This window comes from Acomys russatus, chromosome 30 (genome assembly GCF_903995435.1).
Source record: "Acomys russatus chromosome 30, mAcoRus1.1, whole genome shotgun sequence".
NCBI lineage: Eukaryota > Metazoa > Chordata > Mammalia > Rodentia > Muridae > Acomys > Acomys russatus.
The window spans coordinates 16542301-16561036 of record NC_067166.1 but is presented as its reverse complement, the minus strand read 5'-3'; the positions used below and the strand labels follow the sequence as shown (position 1 = coordinate 16561036).

Sequence of the window (18736 nt, the reverse complement as noted above, 5' to 3'; positions counted from 1 at the left end):
ACCTCAAAAGGAATATGAAGTAGTTTATTTTGAGCCGAATAGGAGTGACCATGGTCCAAGAACATAGATTATCATCTTGAATGGCACATTTCACTGTGAAAACAGTTATATGAACTTTTAATTAACAGAGTAAAAAAAAATGTCCTAAGTCAAGACTTTTACCAAATACATTGGTGGGGACTACAGGTAGGTGGGTTATAGAAAAGTAGAGGACGTCTTTCCTGTACATTTCACATGTTATCTGATGACATTCTTAGCTTTTGGGCTGGGGGAAGATAGTTGCCTGCCAAGATTATGTAACTAAAGTTTTCCTGATATTCAAGAGCATGGCGAGATGGGTCAGAGGTTAAAAGCATGTAATGCTATTACAGAGGCCCTGAGTTCAGTTCCCAGCACCCCACATTAAGAGGTTCACAACCACCCTAGCTCCAGGGGATCTGATGCCTCCGGCTTCCCGAGGCACCTGCACCCATGTTCACTTACTCCCACACATGGAAATGTATAGTTAGAAAGAAAACAAATAGATCTTTCTCTTCCAGTGCCAGGCTCTGTGGAAGCTCAGGGCTACCTTGTGGACACGGACAAGTCCAAGAGCCATACCAGTCACACACAGCCAGTCAAACAAATGGCACAGAAATGGCATCGAGAAACCCCAGTCTAAGATGTGCAGGGATAGAGCAGAGTCCGAGGAAATGTCCAACCAATGCCTGGCCCAACCTGAGACCCACCCCATGGGAGAGAGCCAGCCCCTGACACTGATAACAATACTCTGCTACGCTTGCAGATGGGAGCCTAGCATAGCTGTCTTCTGAAAGGCTCCTCCTAGAAGCAGACCAGAACAGATGGTGGTCTTATGGAAAAGTTGGAGGGAAGGATAGAAGGACCAGGAGGGGACAGGAGCTCCACAAGAAGACCAACAGAGCCAACTAACCAAAGCCCAGAGTGGCCCATGGAGACTGAAGCACCAACCAAGGACCATGCATGGACTGGACCTAGACCCCTGCACAGATGTAGCCGATGGGCAATTCTGGCATCATGTGGGTCCTTCTAGTAAGGGGAGCAGGGGCTCTCTCTGACAGGACTCTGTTGCCTGCTTTTTGATCACTTCCCCTTGGTGGCGCTGCCTCACCAGGCCACTGGGAAGAGGATGCACTCAGTCCTTACCTGACTTGATGTGTTGGGGTTGGTTGATAGGGGGCTCCTCTTTTCTGAAGAGAAAGGGAGTGAGGTAAGGGGAAAAGGCAAAGTGGAATTGGGAGACAGGGAGGGAGGGGGCTATGATCGGGATGTAAATTGAATAAATAAGTTAATTAACTAATTAAAAAAAGAAACCTCTGGTCACAAAGATATGAATCTTTTAAGGGGGTTGCCTCCAAGTTCCTGAGGAACGTGCACTTTGCCAAGAAGCACTACAAGACAGGCCTGAAGAAGGTGCAGGCAATGAGTGCACGTGCGGAGGCCTTTCAGGCCCTTGTGAAGCCTAAGACCGTTAAGCCCAAGATGCCAAAGGGCCCCAGCTGCCAACTCGGCCATCTAGCTTTCATCTCTCACCCTAAGCTTGGGAAGTGGACTTGAAGCTACATGGCCAAGGGTAGCAGGCTCTGCCCACCAAAGCCCGGGGTTCAAACCGCAGCTCCAGCTAAGGCCCAGGCTTCCACCCCAGCTCAGGCTCCCAAAGGTGCCCAGGCCCCTGTGAAGGCTGCAAAGAAAGGCATCTGCCAATGTGAAGACAGATGGACCGGGTGACACACCCACCTACACACTATTTGCAGATGATCAGTGTCCTGTGCTGTTTTCACAAATAAACCTGAGGCAAGATCTGTTAAAAATAATAGAAAATACAATAAGTCTTACCTGATAATCAAAAATGTTTTAGGTCATATATAGAGATGAACAATCAAAGACTGTTAAAGAGATTACAGACAGGCCAAGATGGCTCTGGCAGCCTATTTGTAACATTCTAACTCTGTACAATGGGAGTTCTGGTCAGATAATCAGCCTTGTAGAATCTTGGACACACATATAGTGTTTTGTTTTATTTTCAGGGTTTGTCAGTTCATAAAGTGCAAAGACTTGACCAAGTAACCCAGGTTCTCCTTCATAAAGGAATAAAGAATCATATTTGTTGGTGAACTCATTTCCAGACTCTATACAGAAAGAGCAAAACCTTGGAACATTCAGCCCTACTTGGGGTGCCTCCATCAAACCCTTCCCCTCAGGGCTCAGGGAACCCCATGGAAGATGAGGCAGGAGGAGTGTAAGAGCCAGAGGGGATGGGGGACACCAAGAAAACAAGGCCCTCTAAGTCAACATGCGCAAACCTCACGTGAGTTCACAGAGCGGAAGCAGCACGCACCAGGCCTGCACGGGTCTGCGCCAGGAAGTCAACATGCGCAAAGCTCACAGAGCGGAAGCAGCGTGCGCCGGGCCTGCACAGGTCTGCACCAGGAAGTCAACATGCGCAAAGCTCACGTGAGCTCACAGGGCGGAAGCAGGTCGCTGCGCTTACATCATGGCTCCGAGGTTAGTGTTTTTACGGGACTCCTGAGTGTGCCAGCGAGTGGGTCTCTGATTCCTGTGCTTGCTCTTGGGCTCTTTTCCTGCCGTTGGTCTTGTCTTATCCAACTTTGATGTGACAGTTTTTGTCTCATCTTATTATATTTTATTTTGCTATATTTTAAAAATGAGTGAGTGAAAGTCCAGCCATTAGGGTAAAGGTTAACAACGGAACTGTCATTTTTTGCCTTCTGGGAGAAGAAACATCAGTTTTCTCCCACAAAGTGGCACAGGGCTGCCCTCATGTTCAGGAACGACTGACCAACATGTAACGAATTACAAGCGCGTGATGTTTACAGTTTGATGTTTTTTTTTTTCCCTTGGGTGATGTTTTATTTTGGCTACTTGGTTTTGTTGTTGTAGTGTGTGTGTGTGTGTGTGTGTGTGTGTGTGTGTGTGTGTGTGTGTGTTTTGAGAAAGAACTTAAGGTTGGGTAGGCAGGGACGGGGAGAGGATCTGGAAAGACTTGGGGAAGGGGAAGAATATGATCAAAACATATTTAAAATTCAAAATTGTTTTAAATAATAAAAATACTAAGAAATTAAATTAAAAACAAAGTACACCTCTTTTCATTCCTCCCTATAAATCAGCAGCTTTCCATCCCTCCCTGGCATCCCCTCCTCACCGACAAACCCACCCACACTCCTCCCAAACCAAAATGTCCACGGTATGGGATAGATATCTGTAGGATCTAGTAGGGCTCTTTTATAATGTTTAAAATGCAAGTATCTGCGGGGTTTTGATCCTTTTCATTAATTTGTAAATGGCGAGATTTGGCTTTGGGCGTTTCAGGCCTGGTAAGATTGAAGGAAGACCTTCTGACGTGGTCTCCCAGAGGAGCAAAATGTTTTAATCATGATCCCCAGGTCAAGGGTTAGACCCGAATGTCATAGCTGTGATGAATAACAGACAATGGTGTCTTCCTGTGCCCAGGCTACAATGGGCAAAGTTGCCGGTAAGTGGCAGCTTCCAGGGATTTCACGAGTGGCTTTCTGGGATGCTCTGGAAGATGGTACGGGGTCCACAGTCTAGGATCTCAGGGGTAACTGGCTGGGCTGCATTGCCACACCTTCTCTGGATAAACAGTCACTCTCTTGCACTTCCTGTCAAAATCTTAAACCACCAGGGCTAATGGGGGGGAAAAGTGGCGTTTCCTATGAGGAATCCCCTGTTGGCAGCCTTTGACCAACAGCTCCAATGGAAATCTATATTTGGCAGTACTTCTTGAGTTTCAGTGTGATTGCAGGTCCCCTGGGCATCCTGCTGACATGGGTTTGATACTTGGTGGGCTGCGAGAATCTGAATTTCCCACAAGCTCTATGAATGGTCTGCTAAGGTGGCAAGAACGTCCCCCTCCCCCACCACCCCAACATATAGACTGGCATAAGGAAGGTTGCTTCCGGTGCAGCTTGCGGGCACATGGATTGTTTTTGCTTTTCTTCGAGTCCTGCGCTAGATAAACACCACCTCACCCTATTTCCGCCTCATCACTTGGGAGCAGCCTCGGAAGGAGCAAGCTATAACTTGTGAATAGGAGACACGTTAACAAAACAAAGTTCCAGAGAGAGACTCCAAGGCCAGCCTGTTGCCATGGCGCCGGATTAATGACACTGAGCTGGAAGAGTGATTCTCCCTGGAGTAGTTATCAACTGACACCATCTTAATTACACATTGAAGCAAGCGCCAGCTCCCAGCAAACCATTATTTCCTGATCGATACCCCTGTCTTGTTAAGCATGCTTTCTGGCCATTTATAATAAAAACCTTTGATTGCCTGTCCTGAGAAAAAGACTCACCCGCACAGCTGTCTCTGCTTACCGTCACCCACCAACCATGCGTCACTCAAAGCATCCCGTTTTGCTGTTCTGCGTGGCACAAACCTTGTTTATCTGTTATGTGTGGGGACTTTTTGTTGTCCATAGGGACATACAATGTACCTTCTAGCAAACTGTTTTATGTCTTTGTTAGACCCCCCCCCCCAACTTGGGGGGAGGGGAAGGTTATCCCAAGGGCTTTTTTTGGTATGTTAACTTTGGATTTCTGCCGCTGCTCCTGAGAGATGGTCTACCATCCTCACATCACCTTTTCATCCTCTTCCCTGTCCTCCACGACACCACTGCATCAACTTGGAAATGTTACTGATGAGCACAGAATGTGACCTTGTGTAGAGAAAGAAGCCTTGCAGATGTGGTACCGGGCTAGGATGAGACCCAGATCCATTCTCTGGGGTCCTGACAAGAGGAAAATGGGACTATGAGAGCCACTGTGGGAGGACAATGAGCTGGGAACCCCAGCTTACCCAAGGTGCAGCAGCTCCAGCTCCTAATGTGCCCCAGTTTCTCCTCTACCCTCCAGCTTCTCCCCTGCCCCCTAGCTTCTCCCTGCTCCCAGCTGCTCCCCCCCTACTCCTGAAGTCTCCTCAGTCCTTCATGCAACACAAGGAGTCCCCTTTAACCTGCCTCCGCAGTGCTGCCTCCCTCCACTCAGGAGCTGCTTCCCCTGCAAAGCTCTGCCTGCATTCTCCACACACACCACCAAGTCTTGGTTCTGCTACTTCTATGCAAAAAAGATTGTTTTTCAGTGACCAAAAACAGCACACAGAGCTGGAGGAGACCTGAAGCAGGCATGTGACCGCCAGGCAGAGACCCGCAGGATGTAGGTACGAATAAGCCAAGGAATGCCAAGGGAAGGCAAGGGCTCTCCCTGAAACCCTCAAAGGCAGCACTCTGACTTCTGTTTTGAGCTTCTGGTTCCCAGAACCACCAGGGGAAAATACACTTCCAATCTACGCAGCCACCCAACTGGCAGTGTTTTGGTTTTTTTGTTTTTTGTTTTTTGTTAGGGCAACCCAAGGAAGCAGACACAATGAACGAAGGAGTTAAAAGAACTGAAAAGTGTGTGGTGAGCAACTTATCCTGTGAAAAATGATAACTCTCTCCCCTGCCTATAGAAAACAAAAAACCCGTATGAATTAAGTCCTCAGAGAGCAACCCCAATTTCCTCCTTAAGATTCAAGTCAAAGCTTTCAAGTGGCCAGGCTTTAATGCCTGCCACCTCCCTTTGTTTTTGGTCAGAGAGTTAAGCCTGAATTCCTTTGGTGACACTCAGAATAATCTCTAGTTTCTTAGTTCACCAGAGGGTGTCTGCAAGGATGTAAAACTCAAGGGCGGACATCTAGGATACTGTTATGATGTTACAAGTGAGGGTGTGTAAGCAGGTCCCCCGAGAAACTCATGAGTGCAGGTCACCTTCTGCAAATGAGTCAGTCCTCGCCTGCTCTATGTTACTTTCATCTTTCTTATTTAAACCAGTTTCTTTCTTTTTCTTTCTCTTTTAAGGTTTATTTATTATGTATACAGTGTTCTGCCTGCATGTACGCCTGCACGCTAGAAGAGGGCACCAGATCTCAGTATAGATGGTTTTGAGCCACCATGTAGTTGCTGGGAATTGAACTCAGCATCTTTGCAAGAGCAGCCAGTGCTCTTAACCTCTGAGCCATCTCTCCAGCCTTAAACCAGTTTCTTAGTTATCTTTCCCTCCCTCAGAACTTTGTATAAGAACCCTCTTACATTTCAGAGTTTTACCAAATAATTAATTGAATAACTAAAATTACTCACACCCCATGTTTGCGTCCTCTAGTTGAACACCACCCAACCCCTGCAACAACTGTTGTAAACAAGGACTAAATGAATCTGTATGTTTAAAACTATCCTCAAATAGATTAAAATCGAGGAGATCGCTTGCCCTTGGAGGGAACCCCCCCCCATGTCCCTCAGTGTGACAGTCATCTACAGCACCTCCTAGAAGGAACCCCATCTCTGTGCCCTTTAGAGTGGACACTGCGTGGGTGACATTGCTCAGCGAAAACACCACAGTGGCATCCAGGAGTTACTCTCCCTGGAGTCTTAGCCAGTCCTCTGCCTGGTCAAAGTAGACAGGCAGTAAGTGTGCATACACGGAGTAGGTCTGATACCATAGATATGGCTGGGATTTACTCTAAACATAAGCGGCAAAATGTAACTTAAGAGTCCTCAAGAGGAAGGGCAATGGCTCCCACACACCAGGAACTGGCTAGAACGCAGACTGTGCTGAGGACCTGAGTGCGCTGGGAGTGCTTCTCTTTGGGAGATGGGGAAACTAAAGGATGAGGTATAGACAGGGCGTGCTAAGACTTGACCGTGGGCCGACTGCTGCCAGAGTATTTCTTTCTACGCCCCTCTGCCCTTCCACAGGCTTGCTAGACTTTCTTGGTCTTGTGTGACGAGTCGACCTTTTCTGTCCTTGCCCACTTCTGCTCGGAACTAACCTGCCCTGCATCCCATCTCCAGCTCGTTGAATATAAACTTATTCATAAAGGCCAGGCATGGCGGTGCACACCTTTAAATCCAGCAACTGAAAGGCAAAAGTAGGCGGATCTCTGTGAGTTTGAGACCAGCTTGATCTGTACAGTGAGTTATAGGCCCAGCCAGGGCTCCACAGGGAGATCCTGTCTCAAAACAAAACAAACAAAAACCACCACCAGCACCACCACCATAAAAAAAAAAAAAAAAAAAAAAAAAAAAAATCCACTTATTCAAACCTTTCTTTAAAGGCCCTACCACTCTGACATGAATGTGGGGACCTAAGGGTTTAACTCGGAGGACTTGCCTAACCTGAGTTTGAGCTCAGTGCTGCTTGCCGTTTTTTAGAAATTAGAAAAATAAAACAAAGATTTTAATTATTATGTGATTTAATGCCAACAAAATAGAGACACACACTTTAGATCCTTCCTCTGATTACTGTCAAACTAAGATTTCTGAGGTGAATTCCAGGGCCAATTAGTGTCTCAAGTAGCACATTTTGTCAGCTGGGACTCAGGAAGCTCTGATCAGCAAGGTAGTGGCTGCCCAGAGGCTTCTGACCAAGGCTGTCTGTGGGTGCTCACGCAGAGGACCTCTTTCTGAGACCCCAGTGTCTCTCTCTTCAGAACAGAGACACTGAACCACAGGATGTCTGAGCTTCCTTCTGTGCTGTCCCACCCATCCCAGATTGTCACTGCTTCTGGGGAATGGAGGTAGGCAACCTGACTCAATCGGAGATTCTGGAAGGTTCTTGAAGTGAACATGAAGGATAAACATGCCAACCAAGAGGGACACACTTATGCGGTGACAAAGCAAAAACTGACTGACAAAATTGAAAGGAAAGGCTTTTACAATGCCACAGTAGGTGAATAGTACAGCCATTTGCTCGCTCTCCCTCAGTGTAACAAACGAAACAAGTATTAGCATGGACTGAATCTGCTTGGATATTATGTGTGTCCCAGGGTTGCATATATTGGAAGTTTGGCTACTAAGGTGGCATCTTAGAGGTGGAGGGATCTTTGAGAATTGAACCCTATGAAGATGCCATGGGGGTGCTGTGTTGGGAAGAAATTGAGGTAGTTCTTGTGGGACCCTGAGTGGTTCCCACAAGAAGACTTTTAGTAGCTAAAACAAAAGCACTAAGCCTGCTCCCTCCTTAGCCTCTTTAGCTTCCTGTCTAGTACTGTGATCTCTTCTTCCTCCACTTCCACCATTGTGGTAATGTCTGTCATGAGGTCCTCACCAGAGCTGAGCTTTGACCCTCCAGAGCTGAGAGCTAAACAACCCTTTTTTCTTTATAAACTTACACCCTCCTCGGGTACTTCATTATAGTAACAGACTAATGGAAGAACAAAACCCAAACCCATAGGTATCCCTTTGTCAGTGGCCTTGGGATGTTTTAGGTTTTGTTTGTTTGTTTGTTTTTTACTTTTTCTTGATTCTTTGTGAATTTCACATCATTTATCCCAATTCCACTCATCTCCCAGTCCCTTTGTATCTGCCCTTCACCTTTGCAACTTGTACCCCAAAACAAAACCACCACCACCCCATCTTGTTGTGGAAACTATAGCATGTCCCAGAGTGCCACACAGAAAACTCTGTTGTCCACATTTCTCTGCTTGCACGTGTTCACTGCAATGAGTCGTTTGTCTGTTTCGAGGCCTCTGGCTTCTGCTACACTGTCAACACTGGATCCTCAGAGACTCCTCTCAGATATTCTGTTGTTGCCCTGTGTCATGGAGATCCTGCAACTTTGGAGCTGCAGGACTGGCCTCTTCCTGAGCTTCAGCAGTTTCTAGACAAGACAGGTGGTGGGGTAGGTCAACTCACAGCCCTGGATCTGGGCCTTGTTGGCATCTAACCTGGTCAGCCCTCCAGCTCTCTTGCACCCACACTGTCATGGTGAGCTCTCCAGCACTGGCTAGCTCACCCAGTACCACAGCCTGCAATGGCAGGGCCAGCTCTCTCGCCTGACAAAGGTGGGGTGTAGAGAGACTATCTTGTGTATTGTATAGATGCATTGACTGTCATTAAAAAACTATGGTCTATAGGAAAGGGTAGAATAGAGGGTGAGACATCTGGTAGACAGAAAGGATTCTGGGATAGAGCCAGGCATGGAAGATTCGGCCCCAGGAAGATGTGAGAAGGATAGGTACATGGTACCTGAGCAGAGATAACAAGCCATGTGGCAGAATGTAGATGAGTATAAATGGGTTATTTTAAGTTATGAGCTAGTCAGAGAAAAGCCAAGCTTTATGGCCTAGGTCTTTGTAAATATATTTTAAGTCTCATGAGTCAGTCATTATTCTGGGACCTGTGGGCCAGGAGGGAAAACAAACACACCATAGTACAGTTGGGGGGCAGGGGGTGGCATCTCTCCAGAGTCTGTGTTTCCTCATGGTCTCCTGCAGTCATGTCCTTGCTGGTGGCTCACACATAACCCCCCCCCCATCTCCCCACCTCCCCACCTCCCCTCCCACAACGAGGCACAGCTCTACTATGCTCCCCAGAGCGCTGCAGCCTGCAATGGATGAGACCAGCTCTCAGGAGTGCTGCCGCCAGTGAGGGGCAGGGCCAGCTCTACACAGCCCTCAGACATCAGCGTGGACCCAGGAGGCAGCCCACATCAGGGATGTCTGAATGACCTTTTGTGGTAACAGATTCCTGCTGCTTCAGGGGCACAGACTGGAGACATGGCACAACCTAGCGTGTGTGTGTATGTGTGTGTGTGTGTGTGTGTGTGTGTGTGTGTGTGTGTGCTGACTCTTTCCACCTCTAAAAACACCAGATTCAAAAATGACTCCATTGATTCTAGATATGCTCTTCAGTTTCAAAATGTTTTCCCCAGCTGGGCGTGGTGGCGCACACCTTTAATCCCAGCACTCGGGAGGCAGAGGCAGGTGGATCACTGTGAGTTTGAGGCCAGCCTGGTCTACAAAGTGAGTCCAGGATAACCAAGACTACACAGAGAAACCCTGTTTCAGAAAAAAACAAAAACAAAAACCAAACCAAAGTGTCCTCCCCATTCCTTTCATTTAAATATTTGTTTAAATATTGGCTGCCATTCAAGTTCAGCTGGAGACCTCGATTTTTCAACTCAATCCCTTCCTTTTAGGATATTGTCTATATTTAATCATTTACCCCAAATTGTTTATCAAATATCTAAAGTCTCTAAAGGAGAAAGGCCATATTTTTACATCTTTTGTATATTTCTTAATAACCAGGAAGCTATACATCCACATATGTTCAGCATGAAATAAGCCTTCAGTTTAATGCATGGGAACTTTAGAAGTGGGAGCCAAGTTAGCTGCATTGAGAAAGCACTCTCCAAGCAAGCCTGAGGACCCGAGTTCAATTCCTAAGACCTACGCAAATATTCCAGACATGGTACCATGCATTTGTGATTCCAGAAACAGAAGTGTAGAGACATGACTCTCTGGGTTTGGTGGCCAGCCAGCCTAGCCTTAAGCCAGTGAGAACCTGGTTCACAACATAGGTGGATGGCACTTAGTGAGGAACAACATCCAAGATGAATTCTAGCCTCCACACACATATGTACACACACACACAAATAAAAATAAAAACCAAACTGAATGTGTAAGCTCAGTGGTAGAGCCTATGTTGAGGCAGGCCCTCGGTTTGATACCCAGCATTGTAAAACACAACAAATAAATAAATTTCCATTTGAAAAAGCAATCACCGAATCACTGATAAAATTACAAGGCAATTCAGTGAGAAAACAATCTAATTTCCAAATAACCTCCTCCAAGAATTCACTGCTGCATAAAGAATGTTTTGCTGTTTGCACATCGCAGAGGCAGGTTAAACTCTCACGGGAATGAATGAGCTGTCAACGCACCACTTTCTTATCAGCTCGCACAAGGAGTCAGGCTGCCAGATAAATGGAACGGACAGGATTATTGTTAGTGCCCGGAAAGTCAATGGACCCTGAGGGAGCCTGGCACTTCCAAAGCTTACCACTCCTTTGTTCATTTTGTGTGTATGTGTGTGTGTGTGAGCAGGTGTGTGTATGTACAGGTGTGTGTATGTGCAGGTGTGTGTGTATAGGTGTGCACGCGCAGGTGTGTGCGTGCAGGTGTGTGCGTGCAGGTGTGTGTGCACAGGTGTGTGTGCAGGTGTGTGTGCAGGTGTGTGTGTGTGCAGGTGTGTGTGTGTAGGGGTGTGTGTGTGCGCGCAGGTGTGTGTGTGTAGGGGTGTGTGTGTGTGCAGGTATGCACAGAGGCCAGAGGTTGAGGTTAGGTGTCTTTCTCTATTACTCTCCAAGGTTTTGTTTTCTTTTATTTTAATAAAAATGTTTATTTTGTTTTAAAAAACAACGTCTTTCACTGATCCCAGAGCCCATTGCTCACAGATTATCTGGGTTGGATGGCCAGCAAACTTCTGGGACCTACCTGTCTCTGCCCCACCAGCACTGGGGTTACACGTGTGCAATATCACGGCAATATCAGGTCCTCCAAGCACTTCATCAGCTGCTCCATATCCTCAGCTCTCCATCCATGCTTTTGTTGGATTTAATTTTATTCCATGAACAGGAAAATGAATCCCTCAATAAGCTGTGACGGTCCTTCTCTATACTGCACACCTGTAGGAAACGAGCCCAGCCCTGATGTGCTGCCACAGAACGTATACTATTTGGCTTTGGGAAAAGGAGAGCTTCTTACTTCTTCAAGGAAAGTGATAATGCCAGCATAGGCTCGGGCAGACCTGAGATTACTCGATGTTCTTGTAATACTGCTAGTATTCTGATACACTCACCAAATCCCTGTAAATGCCCATGCCCAGGAGAGCACCATCAGCACCATCCCCGGGGAGTTAATTGATCATGATTATTATCGATTCCCTCTGTGTATTTTTTGGCTATGTGTTCAATCTCAGTGGTACAAAACTTTGCAGCAGGGTCTGAAACTGGGCAGAAAGTGTTTCTAACCCCTGGAAACACTTGGACACACAGGAGAAAGACAGCAGAGGTTTTTTTTTTTTAAACTAAGAAACAATTGGCCCCTACTGGATGACTGTGGTGTAACTCAGCGATGAGAGCCCCATCTCCTCAAATCACAGCCGCTGTCCCTTTCACTGCTTCTGTCTCTTCATCCACTGGGCATCTGAACATCTTCAAGATGGAGTCCTTAGAAAGAAGTGTTCGTGTTTCTGCCCCTCCCAAATTGGAAGCCAAGCAACATTGCTCTTATGCGAGTCTCCCATACACCCTTGCAGTTGTCCACTGGACATGACACAAGTATTTCCATTACCCATGGAGTGGGTTACTAAGTGTTCTGATTCAAGCCACACTCACCATTAAATAGCACACAGCACCTTATATTTCATCTGTTGAATACAACAGGACACCAGGCATCAGCAAGTGCATGGCCCGCTTCAATGACTTTACCTTGACTTACATGCAAGACAGGACTCAGTTCTAACTTTGGAGATCCTCAGCTTGGCTTGAGTGTGGCGCTGAAGTCCTTGTCCAAAGGATCTGGTCCCTTAAGTGGTTGTGTTAGCTACTATCTGCCACTGTGACAAAATGCCCAAGAAAACAACTTGAAAAGATGAAAGATGTAATTTGCCTCACAGCTTCGGGCTGTTACTTCCTGCTCCTCTTGCTTTGTTGCCCTGGGACTGAGAAGAGGCCCAGCATCATGGCAGTAGGAACACAAGATGGGTCTCACATGAGGTCTGTGCCCCCAGGAGCTGATCACCTCCCAACAGTTCCACCAGCGGGGACCAAGACAGGTGACTATGGAGAAGATGTGTCACATCCAGATCATCACAGTGGGTGAATGGCCCACGTTTACTCTGGCTCTCTGTTCTGTCATCTCATGTCAGCTGTCAGTCTCCCCACACCACCTTGTTGGTACTTTACCTGTGGCATTCCTCTTTTGGCCTCATTCCAATTGAAGCTCTCTGGCTCTCTTTATGTGTGGGCTTCATCTTCTACTAAGATTAAGCTCTTTGACAGTCAAGAATTTGTTACCTACATATAGAAGGCCCCTCGGGACATATAAAAGGCCTGTGCACACAGCGGGTAGGGGGTGCACATTTGCAGAGTGTTTTCGGGTGTGTCATGAATTAATGGTTAATGCTGAGATTCCTCCAGTCCAAGCTCCTTATAGGCTCTTCTCTATCTTTAAAGTTCTGTTACAGGATTAATGCAACCTTATTTTAAAATCTACGAGCATTACCTAAGTAAAATTAAAGAGCAAACTCCCCACACATAACACTTCTCTAGACTACAAAGGTTATTTCTCGTGGCTACTCTCCATGCATTTATAAACGTGTGTAGAAATGTGATCATGCTAAGCTTTTGTGGACTGATTTTTAAAAATTAAAATGTGTAGTCTAGATGGAGCTAAATATAGCAATATACCCTTGTGTCGCTGTCTGGTGGCTGCAGAACATTTCATTATATAGATGGACCTATTTGTCCACTTTCATGTTATTTGTAAATTTTTGAATAAATGAACCCAGTAAAGAACTCTTCCCTTACCCCCTCCCTTCTGTCTTTCACCCCAGGATTTCATGTATCCCAGACTGGCCTACAACTCACTATACAATAGGAAGTGACCCACTTGATCATCCTACCTCCATCTCCCAAAACTGGGAACAGCTACAGAGTGACACAAAACAGCAGTACTAGTCAGCAACTCATATTTAATGAATTAAATACTATAAGGATATCATAGAGAGAAGAAAAAGCACCAGGTCTCTGATTGCCCTGTGCTTGCATAGACTTTGACATCACATGTGAGAACTCAGGGGACCCAGGACTGAGCCCCCACCACCGAAATGAAGACTGAGCGAGCTGGAAACCCTTCTGACAAGTATGCCTTGGAAAGTATGTCTGTGATTCATCTACTCACAGTGAAATTAAATTCAAGAAATAAGCTCCTGATTTCTTTGCCATTAAAGAGACTGGAATATACAACGTGAACACTCTGCTATTCATGACTCAATTCTAAGATTTTTTTTTCTTGGCAGTTGAATAAAACATTCATGGAACGATTAATCTGACATCTGATGTTTTATAATACTGGAGACGTGAGTGTTGACATTTCTCCGTTAGTGGCTGAAAGAAGCCTATGGAATGGGATGCCGTCATCTCATTGTTCTTTGCTACAGAGCCAGGACACTTCCTAGACTAACTGTTCAGGCATCGTCCATCTCCCTTCATCACAGCTCATATTAGTCAGCATGATGTTCAGATAAAAATGACTCCTCTTACTCATGGAATATGACAGGCTTTAAAATGATCTAAAATATATGAATAATTTCAGTTATAACCCCTAAGGCATATTCTAATGGGGAATGCTACATTAGCTAGTATCCTGTGATTTTTTTTTTTTTAAACTGGGCAGTTTTAATTTTTCTTTACAATTTAATAAATACTTCTTGATGACTGCACATGGGGTAAGGCTGCTTGGTGGTTTAGAAAGATCACAGTGATGGTATTTTTCCGACGGTGCGTACTCTGTGGTAGTGATTGGAGTGGCTTGTATGAAGTCACTGCTAGACCAGCAAGACCACATTTATGCACCCATCATTTTCAGGATTGTTGATAACTTGGGCATACTTTCCCCAGATAGCCTTGCCTCCTTGTGTCACAAGGCCCAACTTGCTGACATTCACTTCAATAACTGTACTTTTGGTGACTACACCCAGAGTTGTATATAATGGGGATGACGGATTCTTTTTCACACCTAGTATTGGCAGGCAAAGGGTAGCTTTCAGCTCAGGATGTGTAATGTGGGCTTTTTTGAAACGCAGGCCCATTGGCCTGATGAACCTTTCATATTTAGGTGGTTTTCTTGTAAAACCGGCACCAACAAAGCACACTTTAGTAACCACCCTCTTCAACACCTTCTTTTTTCTTTTCCTGTTTGGATAATCTTCAGTACTTCTGTTTCTCCTTGGGCACGGACTTTGGGTAGAGGGACTTCCTATTTTCCCGCCTTCTCTTTCCGTTTCTGCTTAATCATGTTGGACAGCACTTTTGCTCTGGACTGTCCCTCTCTGTCCAGCAGGTAGGCAGACATGGCTCCCTGTGGAGTCTTCTCGTCATTCTTCTGTTTGGTGTTTCCCTTTTCATGCATCTTAATGGTCGTTGTCATTTGTATTTTCTCAGCATGGCGCTGTATATGGTAGAGCTTAGCCTTCAGGCCAATCTTTTGTTGTTGTTGTTGCCTTCTTCAAACGTTCATGGGCCTCCCAACTTTCTTTCTGTTCTTCTCATGGTAATCCAAACGATGCCATATTGTTTATGGTGTAATTCAATATAGTCATTTTTGTGGCATGTTGACAGCCGTGAAGCAGCTGTCCGCGGCCTCCCAGGTGCCAAAAATCTCTTAACTTCTGGATTTCACTGGTCCATGAGCCTAGTTCACATAGGGCAAAACGGGAAAAGCATATCCTGTGATTTGAGGGCCATTTACTCAACAGATTCATGATTAGAATTACAATTTAGAAAGAAAAAAATCTTACTTAATAAATTTATTCTCTTTCTTTTTAAAAAAAGATTTATTTATTATGTATATAGTATTCTGCCTTCATATATACCTGCACACCAGAAGAGGACACAGTCTCATTATAGATGGTTGTGAGCCACCATGTGGTTGCTGGGAACTGAACTCAGGACCCTTAGATGAGCAGACAGTGCTCTTAACTATTGAGCCATCTCTCTTTCTGTTTTTTTTTTTCTTCTCCTTCTTTTCCTCCTCCTCCTCCTCCTTTGCTTTCTTGAGACAAGATCTCTCTATTACGCAGACTTGTCTGAACTGGAACTTGCTATGTAGACCACAGTGGCCTCGAACTCACAGAGAACCTCCTGTCTCCCAAGTGCTGGGATTAAAGGCCTGAACCACCACACCTGGCTCAACTCATTTATCCTTTTAATGAATATTAATAACACAGTTGAAAAGTGCTGTTGGATAGAAAAATGACTCACGCAGAAACCTTTCCTTCGATACTCTCCTAACTCAGGGACAGGCATGCCCTGCCGCAGGGAAGCTTTGGAGGAAGCATTTGCCACCAGGCTTCTCCCACACACAAGCATGCCCAGCTCTGAGCTTCTCTTCCACAGATAACAGGCTCGTCTTTGGAGAACTTGATCATACTCTGTGAGTTCGAAAATGGATCTAAAGAAACACAGTGTTTTTTCCACAGTGTGTGGAAGGTTGCCTGAGCGCGTTACACAATCTCAAAATATGTTGTCACCAACATGTTCTGCATTCAAAGAGAGTCATCCCGCTTGGTGTCTCTTGGTTTCTGTCATCTGTGAAGTTCTTCGGGATATTTACACTTCATTCTCTGGCTAGATACCGTGACAGGTGTCTATATGTGCCTGCTATTTGGGAGCCTGAAGCAGGAGAGTGATTGAGACAGAGGTGTGGGGCCCACTGGCACAGCGTAGCTACACTCTAGTACGTTAAAACATAACAGAATAGAGTAAAACATACTGCAATAAAATTCATCCTCTGAATGAGTTCACATAATCTTAATAGTTTGTTTCTTCTCAGGTTTTCATTTCTGTCATTGAAGAACCATGGACAATGAAAAGTCAGGTTCCCATCATGCACTGCAGCTTTGGGAGGCTTGGCGGTGAGGTGTGGGCAGCTTCACTTAGCCTTGAGCTCGAGCTCCCTGTCCTTCCTGATACTGATCTTTCCAAGGCTGCCAATGACGTCATCCATCCCTCATCTCGATGGACTCTCCAAACTGGGACCGGTGTCTTCCATCTTTCTAACAAAACAAAACAAAACAAACAGGAACAAACCTCTCTTAATTAGTTTGAAAATCCTTAAAGCAGCTTCAACTACTCTAGCATGAGTTAAGACAGTGACAGGGCCTTCCTTGCTGAGCGGAGACATCCTAGGATCCTGCTTCAGCCGCTCTGACAAATCCCTTCACACACTCACTTTAGCAGAGAACAAAGCACACACAAGGATGCATCATTAACATGACACTGAGGAGAATGATTCTGGTTGCGAAAAGGCACGTTTTTACAGCCTCAGATTTGCCAATAGAAAACGCATTTATTCTAGGTGGAGATTTAACACATCGGAAGGAGACTCTACAGAAAAAAGCCGGGGAGTCTCTGGTTGTGTGCGGCTCGTCTTTCTTTTTTCCTCCACACACCCTCTCTCCCTAACCCACACTCTTGTTGCAAGATAGTTGATCACACTGTGAACCCTGAGATTGTGTTGTTTACTGGAAAAATCTGTTTTTAGTTGCAGTGTGGCTCAGCCCCAGCATACACCTTTAATCCAAGAGCTTTCTGCTTGAGTATTAAAAACAGGATTAAATAAAGTCAATCATAGATCAAGAGGTAGAGCAAGCAACCAGTTGACTGAAAGTGAACAGAGGAAAAAAACCATAGAAAGAAAAAGGAAGTCAAGAGGATGGATAGAGAGACAAACAGGAAGTAGAAGGGAGGGACACTCAGCTTGAGGGGGCTTTTGAGATGTCTTTTTGGGACGTTGGCTGAGAAAGGTCATTTGGGTGCTTTTTCTGCCTCTCTGAGCTAGCAGGCTTTTACCCCAACATCTGGTTCCTGAGTCTTTATTGATAAAATCAAACGATTCACGTTTTGTTTAAAACAACAACAACAACACTCTCTCAAAATGCAAAAGCCATGGAAATCAAGAGTGGAAAGAAAAGTATTCATCCAAACCCTCAAACAAGAATAATAACAAAATCCCCTGTTCTCAAATCTAGGAAGATGAGAGCCCTGTTACAAGCCCTGGCTTCTTATCAGTCTCCTTTGTACAGCGAGATCAGACGCTGCTGCCCAGAGGCTGGACCTAGAAAATCACATCTTACCTTGTGCTTTGTGATTTGTCAAAGGCTGTCAAAGGGCTTGTTTATTTTGCTCCGTGCAACAAGAAAGTAAAAATCGAGATAAAACAGGATAACAAGCGCATCTGTTTGAATATGCTTTCAGATGCTACGGGAGGAAAATGGGGATGGAGGTGGGCCTTTGAAAAGAGGCATTAGGGGCTGGTGAAATGTCTCAGCCAGTAAAGGCACTTGTAGCCAACTCCGATCCCTGGAGCCCAAATGGTAGAAAGAAAGTCCATTTCTGAAAGTTGTCCTGTGATCTCTACGCACGTGCGCGCGCACACACACACACACACACACACACACACACACACACACACAAACACACACACTTTAATTTGTTTTTATTTCACCATACTGTATTCCATAAATATAAACAAATATTTCAAGTAAATATTTTTAACAAAATATCTGTCAAAGGCAGATATGATACCAGCAACCCAGTCATGACTTTCAAATGTGGTTTCGAGTTGGTTCAGTGCTAAGGCATTTGCCTAACGTACCTGAGACCCTAGGTTCCACTCCCAGCCCCATACTGAGGTGTGGGGTTGGGATGGGGGGGTGAGGGGAGGGGGTAAGAAACCAGAACTATCATAATGTAATCATTACCAGGGAGTTTCTTTTCTCTCTGATCATCTATCTAGAAATCTCCCCATAGCAAAGAGATCGCTTCTAGCTTTTCCCGTGAGCAGCTATGTTCAATGTTCTGTGTTCCTACTCACACCTGAGTGTGTGGCACTCCCCCAGGTGTGCTCAGACTTTAGTAAGTGAAAGGCAATTTCTGTGTGTACAGAAATGAAACACTGCAGTGATTTTCCACCACCACGCTATCAAACACAGTTCACGGCATACAGGCAAGTTGTGTGTAATCCCTGGATACGTAAATGGTAATTCGATGTCTTCTTCCTCCCACTCAAGAAAGCATTTCGTATTCATGTGATCAAGAGCTATTTTATTTGTGGGATTTGCCTTAAATATACTCAAATG

General features: G+C 45.4%; 1 pseudogene; it reads right to left on the bottom strand.

Moving 5' to 3' along the window:
• Positions 1–14282: 14282 nt before the first annotated feature.
• On the bottom strand, positions 14283–18283 carry LOC127212222 (ribosome biogenesis protein NSA2 homolog; annotated as a pseudogene).
• Between the last annotated feature and the right edge of the window lie 453 nt (positions 18284–18736).